This window comes from Tursiops truncatus, chromosome 8 (assembly GCF_011762595.2).
Source record: "Tursiops truncatus isolate mTurTru1 chromosome 8, mTurTru1.mat.Y, whole genome shotgun sequence".
Classification (NCBI taxonomy): Eukaryota; Metazoa; Chordata; class Mammalia; order Artiodactyla; family Delphinidae; genus Tursiops; species Tursiops truncatus.
The window spans coordinates 17,149,066-17,161,439 of record NC_047041.1 but is presented as its reverse complement, the minus strand read 5'-3'; the positions used below and the strand labels follow the sequence as shown (position 1 = coordinate 17,161,439).

The following is a 12,374-nucleotide window of genomic DNA, read 5'->3' as shown; positions in this document are numbered from 1 at the left end:
GTAAGTACTATAGGAGCCAGTTTTCCCTTTATGCCTTGGCTAACAATCAGAAAGCCAAAGCTCAACTTAGTGCCAAAGTCTAAAAATAAATCCACCCCAGGCACTTAGGAGTATACCCACTCTCTCCTTCTACTTGGTTGTTGACCTCTCCTAAGATCATTTTACTTTCACTGTAATACTGGAAACTACTTTGAATTCTTTTTTTTTAAGAGTCATGTTTTATAACAGAAAGAATATCAGGAATGAGACATGAGTATTTGCTCCACCACTTATAACATGTGTGATGTAAATCACAAAGAGGTTGAATAACAGCTCTGAAGTTTCATTTTGCACCGTAAAGTGAGAATAACAGTGGCTACTTTATCTCTCTCTTAAGAATTTTAATAACTGCACTGTTGGTGGGAATGTAAATTGATACAGCCACTATGGAGAACCTCCACTATGGAGGTTCCTTAAAAAACTAAAAATAGAATTACCATATGACCCAGCAATCCCACTACTGGGCATATACCAGAGAAAAACAGTTCAAAAAGACACATGCACCCCAATGTTCATTGCAGCACTATTTATAATAGCCAGGTCATGGAAGCAACCTAAATGCCCATCACCAGACGAATGGATAAAGAAGATGTGGTACATATATACAATGGAATATTACTCAGCCATAAAAAAGGAACGAAATCGGGTCATTTGTAGAGACATGGATGGACCTAGAGAGTATCATACAGAGTGAAGTGAGTCAGAAACAGAAAAACAAATATTGTATATTAACACACATATGTGGAATCTAGAAAAATGGTACAGATGAACCGGTTTGCAGGGCAGAAATAGAGACACAGATGTAAAGAACAAATGTATGGACACCAAGGGGGGAAAGCGGGGGTGTGGGGGTGTTGGTGGGATGAATTGGGAGATTGGGATTGACATGTATACATTGACATGTATAAAACAGATAACTAATGAGAATCTGCTATACAAAAAAAAAAATTAAATTAAAACAAGAATTTTAATAAAATGTGAAAGTCTACAAATTTAAAAACACAAAGCTAAGTTAATATTAAATGAAGCTAAAAGGATTATCAAAATTGATGTGGTTATATTTTTAAAACTGAAATCTCATCTTATGATGTAGTCACTTCCAGGTTAACTCTTTTTCCCGTTATCAATATTAAATCAATTCAAAGCTAGATGAACCCACAGCAGCCTAGAGTATGTTCTAAGAAGCAATAAAATGACCAGCCACAGTTATATTTCAGAACTCTGAATCCAGAAACAAGAACAAGGAAAACAGTGGCACTCTCAGGTGAGCATGGAGGAAAGAAGGCACAACCCAAACCAGGACTGGATCTGCAGAAGTACTAAAGATGGGCCCCCAAAGACTTGTGAATTCAGGTATGCACTTGTTACTCCTTTGATTGTCAATCAACATTTCTGCATAAGAGGAAAGAAAGGGAACAAGGGTACAAGAACATAAATTGTTCTGATATTTTATCAGATGCAGAATTGCCCTTAAGCAAACCTACTCCAGTACTAGGCATTCTGCTCTAAGCAGTGAGAATTCTCCCTCTGGCCTCAGGCAGAGCCTTAGTTGTGAGGTTCACCTGTATTTTAGCATTCCAGGTGGACAAAGATAACTGCAGCCTAGCTTTTATAGGACTGAAATAACTACAAGTCTTTTCTAGTAGATGTGTAGAGCAATGAATTAAACAAGAAAAAAGGATTCAGATGGTGCACAGGTGGCTCAGTAAACATATGGTGAGTCAAGAAAGAAAAGGGGAATTCTCAGAAGAAAATTGGAGGCACAGCTAAATAGCTATACCACAACCATATTTCATAAAATAGATCTGCAGCTCTTATATGCTGGTGAGTATCAGAATACCTTATGGAAATTAAAAATGCAGATGCCAAACTTTATCTACCAGAGGCAATACCAGTGTGTGTCTGATGTTGAGTACCTCTAATGTTAATTAATTTCATTAGGAACCAGGATTTGAGGCATAAACAAATAAATGAAAATACAAATGTGTGATTTAGAGGACCGCATGCATAAGCCACTTCAAGCCCTGTGGCACTGTCCAGGGAGAAACTGGAAATGGCCACAAGGCCGGCAGGTGAAAAAGAAATGCGTGATTTTAAGTAAAAACTGTGTAGTACTGAATTGGAAGAGTCATGATGTAGTCATTATGCATTTTATCTTTAAGAACAACAACAATCACTTCCTAGCTCTGTACACTAAAAAGATCTAAAAACAATGATTTACTCGAAAGCAATGTGTCCCCTAGTGACCAGATTATGGTTTCTAAATAACGTTTCCCACTAAAAGGAACAGGCTCCTAGGAGAAATAGCTGATTCCAGGTGTAAGGGGTGGGGGGGAACCAACAAACCTTATAAAATAAACCTGGAATATCTCATCATATCAGGAAAAATGATGTTAACAAAGATTAACATGGAGTCATGTTAAAAGGTCTCAGGAACCAACATGAAGAGGTTCCCATGGCAAAAACAGGATAAGTTGAGCATGAATAGAATAATAATTGTAATAAAGTGTATTTCAAGCTATTAGTTCAAAATAATACTAAAACAAAACAAAACAAAGCCCCACTATTATTATTATTATTTTTTTTTTTTTTGCGGTACGCGGGCCTCTCACTGTCGTGGCCTCTCCCGTTGCGGAGCACAGGCTCCATACATGCAGGCTCAGCGGCCATGGCTCATGGGACCAGCCGCTCCGCGGCACGTGGGATCTTCCCGGACTGGGGCACGAACCCGTGTCCCCTGCATCGGCAGGCGGACTCTCAACCACTGCGCCACCAGGGGAGCCCCCCACAATTATCTTTAAAGGATACTGAAGAACCAACTAATTATTTGGAAAATTACTAAATAAAGGTAAAGAATCAATCATTTATCTTGTCCTTCCTACATGTACTGTACCTTAAGGTAAAAGATAAGGGGAAGTTTCTTTTTGTGAAGAAGGAATAACAGAATAAGATTATCACCATCTTGCAGCCCCTACTGAAAGAATCTAAGCAATGATCTTTGAATGGTTACTAACATCACACATACCCCAAAAGGTACATGTATTATGTTCCTGCCCATGGATTCTTGCACTTCATACACCCACCCCCTCAAAAAAAGAAAAAGAAAATCAAACCCAGATCAGATACACTTCTATTTTTATTTATGGGAAATTAAGAAATAAATATGCTGAACAAATCATGAGGATATAATAAGCAAAATCTGATTGGGGGAAACTACAAATCAAACAGTCTAGTTTCTTCAACAAATAAACTTCAAGGGGTAAAAAAGAAAGATGAGGGAGAAGCTATAGGTTAAAAGATACCTGACATTAAAATGATTCAGGGGGGTGAAAGGGCATGAATGGGTGAGATTATAAATGAAATAATGTTGGCCGTGAGTTAATAACTGTTGAAATGATGGGAACATGGGGGTCCAATACACTATTCCCTCTGCTTTTGTACGTTTGACATTTTTCACAGTAAGGGGTTTAAAAATGTCAAAAGCAAAAAACAAACAAAAGATACAAAACTATGGCATTAAAGTTCAAATCTGGGTTATCTTTGAGGACGAGAAAAGAGCAGTAATTCTGAGAGGGCATGAAGGGAGACTTCTGGAGTACTGGATAAAGTCTAATTCTTGAGCTGAGTAAACTCAGGTGCTTATTTTGTAGTATTACTGAACATTTATATTCTGTGCTATTACTGAACATTTATATTTTGTGCAACTTTCTGGTGTTATACTTCAACCAAAATTAGTCAACATCAGTACGCAGAAGGGACTTCCCTGGTGGTCCAGTGGTTAAGAATCCACCTTCCGACGCAGGGGATGAGGGTTCAATCCCTGGTCAGGGAACTAAGATCCCACATGCCGTGGGGCAACTAAGCATGCACGCCACAACAAAAGATCCTGGTGCTGCAACTAAGACCCGACGCAGCCAAAAATTAATTAATTAATTAATTTTTAAAAAATTAGTATGCAGAAATCTAGACTATTATGCATCAATATAATCACAGGAAATGCATTCAATAAGATGGAAGTATTTAATACTTTGTAATGCATAATACTTCCATAGTGTTTAAGAAGCTTATGGACATTGATCAAAAGGAAAAGACAACGTGTTGTGAACGTTGTATTATAGCCTTTAATCTCATGAGAACTAATCATAAGACACAGACCCAACAGAATCAGGACATATTAAATACAAGGAATACACTAATAATAATAATAGCAAATACCTATAAAGTATCTATCATGTGTTAGTTGAGTTAAAAGATGGTTATAAATTCTCTTAACTATTCTTTCAGATAAGGTATAAATACTGCATTTTCAGTTGTAATGCTAAATTCATTTTTGCTGATGTTTTAGCCAGTCTACATTTATTTACTGGTATATTGTACAAAGATGAAATTACTGTACTGTACAAAGATGAAAGTATAGCAAATAAACATGTAACTTATTTTGAAAAAGCCAGAGTGAGTTGAAGGTCATGTTGCTAAATGGTTACAAGCAAGATCTTTGGTGTCAATCAGTCTTAGACAGGAATCCTCACTCACCTACAAGTTGTGTGACAACAAGCAAGTACTTAATCTTTTTGTGCCTTCGTTTCCACATTTGTAAATGGAGTGGTATTTTCACTTCTAGTTACTATGGGATTAAACGAGATAGAATCTTAGCTCAGTGCCTGGCATACAGCATCTGATCATTAAATGGTAATTACCATATATTTATTATTGTTGTAATTATAAAAGGATATCCCTCTGCAATATCTCCCTTGGTAGTTTCAAAATATTCCTCTCAAAGAAATATGATGAAGAAAATTACAAATATAGGCTCTGCCAGAAAAAAAGAATGTTTTATTTTAAATAAGATGGAGAAAACACACACAAAAAAAATAATAAAGGGGGAAATGACAAAGCACAAGTAAATGGCTAAAAATTTAAAAGCAAGATACCAGAAAAGCTAAAATCAAAACATAATCACTGGTTTCAAGCTGAAAAAATAAAAGTGCAAAGCAGATTTAGAAGGAATTATTCCATAGTCATAACCCACGGGTCGAGAGAATCAGGTCTTGCGGTATAAAACCCATGGGAACCCCACCTAAACCTGAGAGCCATGAAAAGTACATTAGCTCTTGTTTGAAGCAGGTACCACTTACCTGAGTATGAAGACATAATGCCCGTCACTGGGGATCCGTCAGGTAATTCCCGAGGACACCGGTGGTCCTGGTCTCTCTCTCAGGCTCCACAGCCTCTCAGAGCCCAAAGGACTTTTAAGGTACTTAAATATGTGGTATGTTTTGACAACAGCATGTTTTATAAGTCATTTGTCATCAGCAAACTTTAGACAAGGTTAATGAAAGTTCTGTCACTTTAATGTCTAGCTGGCTTTAAATTACAAATGTCATGCGCCACGACTAAAGAAAGGGCACTGCAATAATACCATAAACCATCATCTCCAGGGACATACAGGTAATTGCATAGCTCATTAAAAAACTGTTTTAATTATTAATTGACCGTGTCAGAGTTGTCCTTTGAAGTCAATTGTAATTTTTTTTTCCTTGCAAGCACTATGATTTCAAGCTGACCTACAGAACTTTGTGTACCACCTAAAAATCTGCCAGCAGTGGTTACCAAGAAAGCTCTCCAACACTTGGAGTTACTTTCAAGTCATTTGTAATTTGCTTATTGCAGGGAAGGAAATGGTAGAACCTTTTTGAAGAAGTCAGCTGTGTTCTAATCACCTTATAGATACCACAGAACAGAAAAGAGAAATGAATTTTAAAAATGCCAGGAGTTAGAGCAAGCATTCATCTTTTTGTTAAATTTTCTTCATGATGATGTGAAACAAGGACTAAAAGATTTTGCCGGAAACCACAGGGCTATTTGATCAGGAAGGACTTAGCTAAACTTACAAAGGAGAGAGCTAGTTAAATGTTTTATTTAATAAATAATTCTAGAAATAGGCTGGTTACAATTACCAAAGCTGAATAGTCATCATTCACAAATGTCAATAGTGATAATTTATATACTTAAAGCTATCTTTAAGTTCCACTAACCAAGAGAGAGAACTAGTAGACTCACTTTTATTTCTGAGTGAAACTAGAAGGTATCTTACAGAAAGACAAGAGTATGTCCACTCTTGCAAAAGATGCCAGTGGCAAGCTTAAATGGCTAATTCTATATTTATAAAGAGACAAGCATCCATCCATAATGTCAAATGACAGAGTTCTCACTGATTTATCAGCAAATTGAACTTTCACTATAAGAGAAAAGAATTTCTCAAAATCTGGATCTTATAAATTAATCCACTCCTTCTTGAATACCATTTTAAAAAGACAATGTCAACCTTAAGTTTGAACGATTCGTTGTCTCGTAAAAATCTGAGGGGAATATGTCTGGTAGCAAGTTTCCAGAACAAGAACTCTCTTCCAACACAACCTAAAAATCTACTGTCATGGGTATTAGACAAGGTACAGTCATGCGGCCAAGATCAGACTATTTCCATCAACACAAACACTGACAGCAAGTTTGTCCACCAAGTTTGCAGTGCCAACAACTTACAACTCAAACCTGGGATCAATTTATGAGCTCCACTGTTGTTAATGACCACGCAGGGCAAGGAACACCAGAAAAATGACAGCATCCTCAGGACTAACATATCATCTCCCAGAATGTGAAAATGAGATAAGTCAATTCTGCTGTATGGTCTGCACCTTGAGAATTAAACAGCAACTACCAACTGATAACAGAAATTACTCTCATTGGAGGCTCAACACCTGATTCTCCTTTGCCCCATCAAGCGGAGACTGGCAGATAACAGAATGACAGGAAAAAGTCAGTCCACCCACATTTCCTGCATTGTGGAAAAGTGAACAAGCAGAGACACACAGCAAATCACCTAAGAGAAGTAAGTCAATAAATATATAAATAATAAAATAAAAATAAAATAATGCCATTTGCAGCAACATGAATGGACCTGGAGATTATCATACTAAGTGAAGTAAGTCAGACAGAGAAAGACAAATATCATATGATGTTGCTTATAGGTGGAATCTAAAAAAAATGATACAGATGAACTTATTTACAAAACAGAAACAGATTTACAGACTTAGAGAACAAATTTATGGTTACCGAGGGGAAGGGTGGTAGGGACGGATAGATTGGGAGTTTGGGATTGACATGGACACACTGCTATATTTAAAATAGATAACCAACAAGGACCTACTGTATAGCACAGGGAACCCTGCTCAATATTCTGTAATAACCTAAATGGGTAAGAATTTGAAAAATAATAGACACATGTATATGTATGATAAATAGATATATAGATAGATAGGGTAAGAAGCAGGACTGGACAGCACAGGGGCCAGCATACTAAGGCTCAGGAATCAAATCCAGTCCGCTGTCTGTTTTTTTTTGTTTGTTTGTTTGTTTTTTGCAGTACGCGGGCCTCTCACTGTTGTGGCCTCTCCCGTTGCGGAGCACAGGCTCCGGATGCGCAGGCTCAGCGGCCATGGCTCACGGGCCCAGCCGCTCCGCGGCATGTGGGATCTTCCCGGACCGGGGTACGAACCCGTGTCCCCTGCGTCGGCAGGCAGCCTCTCAACCACTGCACCACCAGGGAAGCCCACGCTGTCTGTTTTTGTAGAGCCTGTAACCTAAGAATAGTTGTTACAGTTTTAATTGGTTGAAAAAAAATTAGGAATAATACTAAAATCACAACTCATGAAAATTATATGAAATTCATATTTCAATGTCCATAAAGTTTTATTGGAAAATATCCATGCTCATTGGTTTACATATTGTCTGCGGCAGCTTTCACACTAGAGCCGGAGGGCTGAGTGGTTGTGAAAGACAGCATATGGCCCCAGAAGTCTAACATATACTACCTTGCCCTTGACAGAGGAAGTTTGCCAACCACTGCTATAATGAAGTGGGACCTAAAATCCTCACCTTGGATGGCATATCAAGTGAGCTGGCCCCATCTCTATTCCTTCAAGCAATCCTGTTATTTAATAATTTAAAGACTTGCCCCTGAAAGAGGAGATTTTACAATAAATGATAAATATCTCTAGCTGGAGGGTGCAGCATGAGTGTTTCCAAATTGATGATCAAGTTCTGTCTCTAGTATATACATGTAAGTAGAATACAATGTACAATATTCTAATTAAATTGAAAAATGGCTGCACAAGCTCTGTTTCTATTAGCCAGGTCTTATTTGATTTAGCAACAGTAATGGATGCTGAATCAGGTCAGGGTTGTTAAGCTTGTCTGGCTTTGCCAATCTACTGAAATTAGGATCATAAAACCGAAGACGTAATACGGTAGACATTTAAAAAGAAAACTCGTTTATCTTCAATTAAAATATCCACTATATGACAATAAACTTATTACTCCTCCCTATAGAAAGGTTAGGTTGAAGAAAACAGCACATTATAAAGAATTCAGTCCAGCATGGGGACCATGGAGTTACATTTTAGAACATCAAAAATAGCCTGGTTTTCTTGTGATACCAACATTTCACAGGTTTGCGGGGGGGGGGGGGGAAACAACAGGCAAAACACAGAAGCTCAAAATATTCTCTAACTGACAAAACGCTGCACTAGATTTTTGGTTTCAATAAAGCTAAAATTCTCTACATGAAATAAGGAAGGAACGGTGATCCAGTTTCTCGAAATGAGCAAAATCCTACATGGGCATGTTAAATCATCTGCTTGTTTGAGTCATTGGGGGAACTACATGGTCACCACCTCTGATTCACTTTACCTTTTGAGACTAAAATGAAATTATGGCTTATTTCATTTTCCAGATTTTATGCATTTATTGACATAAACACACAGAACATAAACTCCATACTGAACCTACATCAATCATCTTGGTATGTTATAAAATATAGTATCTTTAATAATATTTGTTTTAGGCCCCAATTAATTTTATGAGGGAATAATAAAACAGCAACCTCTTCCTCTGCCTACAGTATAGACTATATAATAAAATCAACAGATATAGGCCAAATCAATGGGGTGAAAACAACCTATTTGAAGCTGGCTATGAAGATGCACTAATTCCAACCCTCAAAAGACAATTGACTCCTAGGACCCAGTAGCTCCAACCCACTCAAAACCAGAGCAGCCAGAATCTATAGTCAGAAAGGAAGATATGCAGTTCCTCTATTTCCCCACATTTAGAAGACATAAAATGAATATGGTAAATAAGCTAGACAGGAAGTCAAAAAGGGTACAATCTGGGGGAAAAAAAGGAGTGTAAAATACTCTGTTAGCTGCTGAAGAAAAGTTCCACAAAACTGCACTTACACAAGCTGTGATATCCAACTCAAGCAACTCACATCCCTCATGTGCCATCCTGATTATTCTCTTCAAAGCGCTACTGTGTGCTATCTTCATCAATGTAAATGGTCCCATTAAACAATCTCTAGGTATGCCATCCAGCTGAATGAAGAGGAAACTCTAATGATGGTCCGAAACGGGAACCAAATGATTTAAAGGGAAATATACAACATACAATTTTCTGAATTTATCAAAAGGCAAATAGTAATTTTAAAACTCTTTTTTCTATTCTCTACCACCAAAATAAATAAATCGAATAAACAAGCATTAGGCTAACTTGCAAGTTGTAAGTACTAGGAAATTAGTCTTAAAAGACTATGGTTGGGGGGCTTCCCTGGTGGTGCAGTGGTTGAGAGTCCGCCTGCCGATGCGGGGGACACGGGTTCGTGCCCCGTTCCGGGAAGATCCCACATGCCGCGGAGCGGCTGGGCCCGTGAGCCACGGCCGCTGAGCCTGCGTGTCCGGAGGCTGCGCTCCGCAACGGGAGAGGCCACAACAGTGAGAGGCTTGCATACCGGAAAAAAAAAAAGACTATGGTTGCCTAAGCCCTCTTTCATTTTTCACTAACAGTTACAGGGCAGAGAGTGAGACTCCATAATTGGAGGTAACCAAGCAAAGGTTAGATGATCATGTGTGTGTGTGCTGAAAAGGGGATTCAAGCATCCATTTTGAATAAGGATGGTGAATTGGATCAGATCATCTCCAAAGTGTAACATGACTGAAGCCACATAAAATGAAAAACAACTACAGAGATAGCATTAACTTAAATAAGGATCTTAATATTTGTTTTCAACTCTTAATTAGTGATACTTTTAAAAAATAAAAAATGAGCAGATTCCTCTCAGAAGTGCTGAGAGGCTCCCTTTCACACAAAACCCAAAAGGAAGGTGATAACAACTTTCAAGATCATGCAAAATGCAATTCCAGAGGAAAATCACAATCTATAAATTACCACTCAGAGGAGAGTATCACAATGGGTAAAGCCAACCATTATAAGAATGCATAAGGTTAATTCATTAACCTTATTAGCCAACAGGGAGTCAGCAACATGTAGCGAAAACAGCACAGACTTTGGTCCAATGGTCTTGGGTTCACATCTCAGTTCTAATTTTTATTAAGCTATTTAACCTCAGGAATGTCACTTAACCTTTTGGAGCCTCGGGTTTCTTATCTGTAAAATGGGAACACCTTCTTTATTGGGGTTGTTAACAGGATTAAATGAGAAAACATATACAAACTACTGAAAACAGTACTTGACACTGTAAGTACATCATAAATCAATTGCCTCCCACACACTAAACAAATATTCACTAAATGTGCGAATGTGTCAGGCTAAGACACTGTTTTCTCAAGTATGATGCATGAAATAATTTTAAATGGTAACTAAAACTTTAAAAGTTTAATATTTGAGATTTTAATTTAAACATGGATTACAAGAAAATAGAGCCCCCCCAAAAACCTGTAATTTCATGCCAAATACTGATTTGGATGAGGTTGAGTAAAAAAGATTAATCAACCTAAAGGGAAATATTATGTAACGAATAATATTGGCAATATAAAGACATGGCAAAAATCATACAGGAAAGAAACACTATGTTTTATATATATATATATATATATATATACACACACATATATACATATATATGTATACACACACATACATTAGAGTGTTTCTGTCATCAAGGAGTTTACATTCTAAGGACTGTGTGGATCTCAAGTGAGCAAACAAATGAAATACCACATATATTCCAAGTTCAGAGTCATATTCAAGAAGAATGGTGCTAAAAGTCCCCCTCTTCTTGGCTCTTCTAACATGTATCACACATAAAAGCTCTTTAAAAATAAATGAGTTTAACAATCATCATGCTGAGTTGTAACATAAGCTGATTTGGAAGTCCTTGTATAGTAGCATGTTAGGGATTTGTATGTTAAATCTTCTCTTTGAATTATCCAGGAAATCATTCTTTTCTCACCTTTATTTTCTTTATGGGAAACTAAGAAAACAAAAGGTTCTGCTGGTTCAACAGCCAAATCACTCAAGACACTTGGAGCAAAACAAGGAACAATCTACTAAAAACTATATGATCTAAGAATGCGAAACCGTTTTAGATTTCAGCAAGTCTCATCCTTAGAGACCCTACATGCCACAAGAATAAGCTGAATTTGCATTTGAAAATCGAGTAAAACAAACAAAGTGTCCTCGTCAAGGAAAATGAATAGCAAAATAAGAAAGAAAAAGAAAAGCACTTTGTATGTATTCCCAAGGAAAACCACAGACTCCTTAAAAGCACTCACAACAGGTAGGACCTTCTTGAAATGCTTACGTATCTTAAAACAAAAACAAATGTCCCCTTATCATCTCATAATTCATGCAATATATTAACTTGTGCTCTTTAATCTCTCTTGAAGTTGTCTTTCTTCATGATTCCTTTACAACATTTTAATAGTAAACCTCCATCATGTCAAAATTTATCTACACACAGTATTAGTTTAAAAAAATATTTTTGATAAAAAAATAAAAAGCTACACGCAGGCAACCAAAGCCATATTGACAGGGGTTTAATGACCAAGGAGCATATAGTTCTATAGCGGAGATGTACAAAAGGGGAACATTATGTGCGAAAGGAAACATATAAAACAGAATAAGTAAAAAGATAACTAGCAGTGACATTCTCTGAAATACAAGATATGCTTCTATAGTTCGGACCATACAAGGTGAGAGCAGAATAAAGCTTCACCATATCACAGAATCACTCTGTCATATTGACATTCATTCCAAATGTCGCTAGTGCATTGATTTTCTTAGAAGTTTCATGATTCAGCTGCCTCTGAACCACAGTTAGAGCAATGCCCACCTGCATCACTAGCTAAGTACAGCTTTAGAAGAGAAATGGATAGAGGTGGCAAAATTAATAAATTATCATTTTTCTTCACAGCTTGCTTAGGAAATATGCATGGTGCAAAAAAAATCTGTAAACATAGGCTTGGCATTTCTAAAAGAGTTTC

At 37.2% G+C, this 12,374-nt stretch overlaps 1 protein-coding gene across 3 annotated transcripts in view; it reads right to left on the bottom strand.

Moving 5' to 3' along the window:
* CADM1 (cell adhesion molecule 1) overlaps positions 1 to 12,374 on the bottom strand; it is a 335,390-nt gene that overhangs the window by 199,165 nt on the left and 123,851 nt on the right. The gene's annotated exons all lie outside the window — the stretch shown is intronic.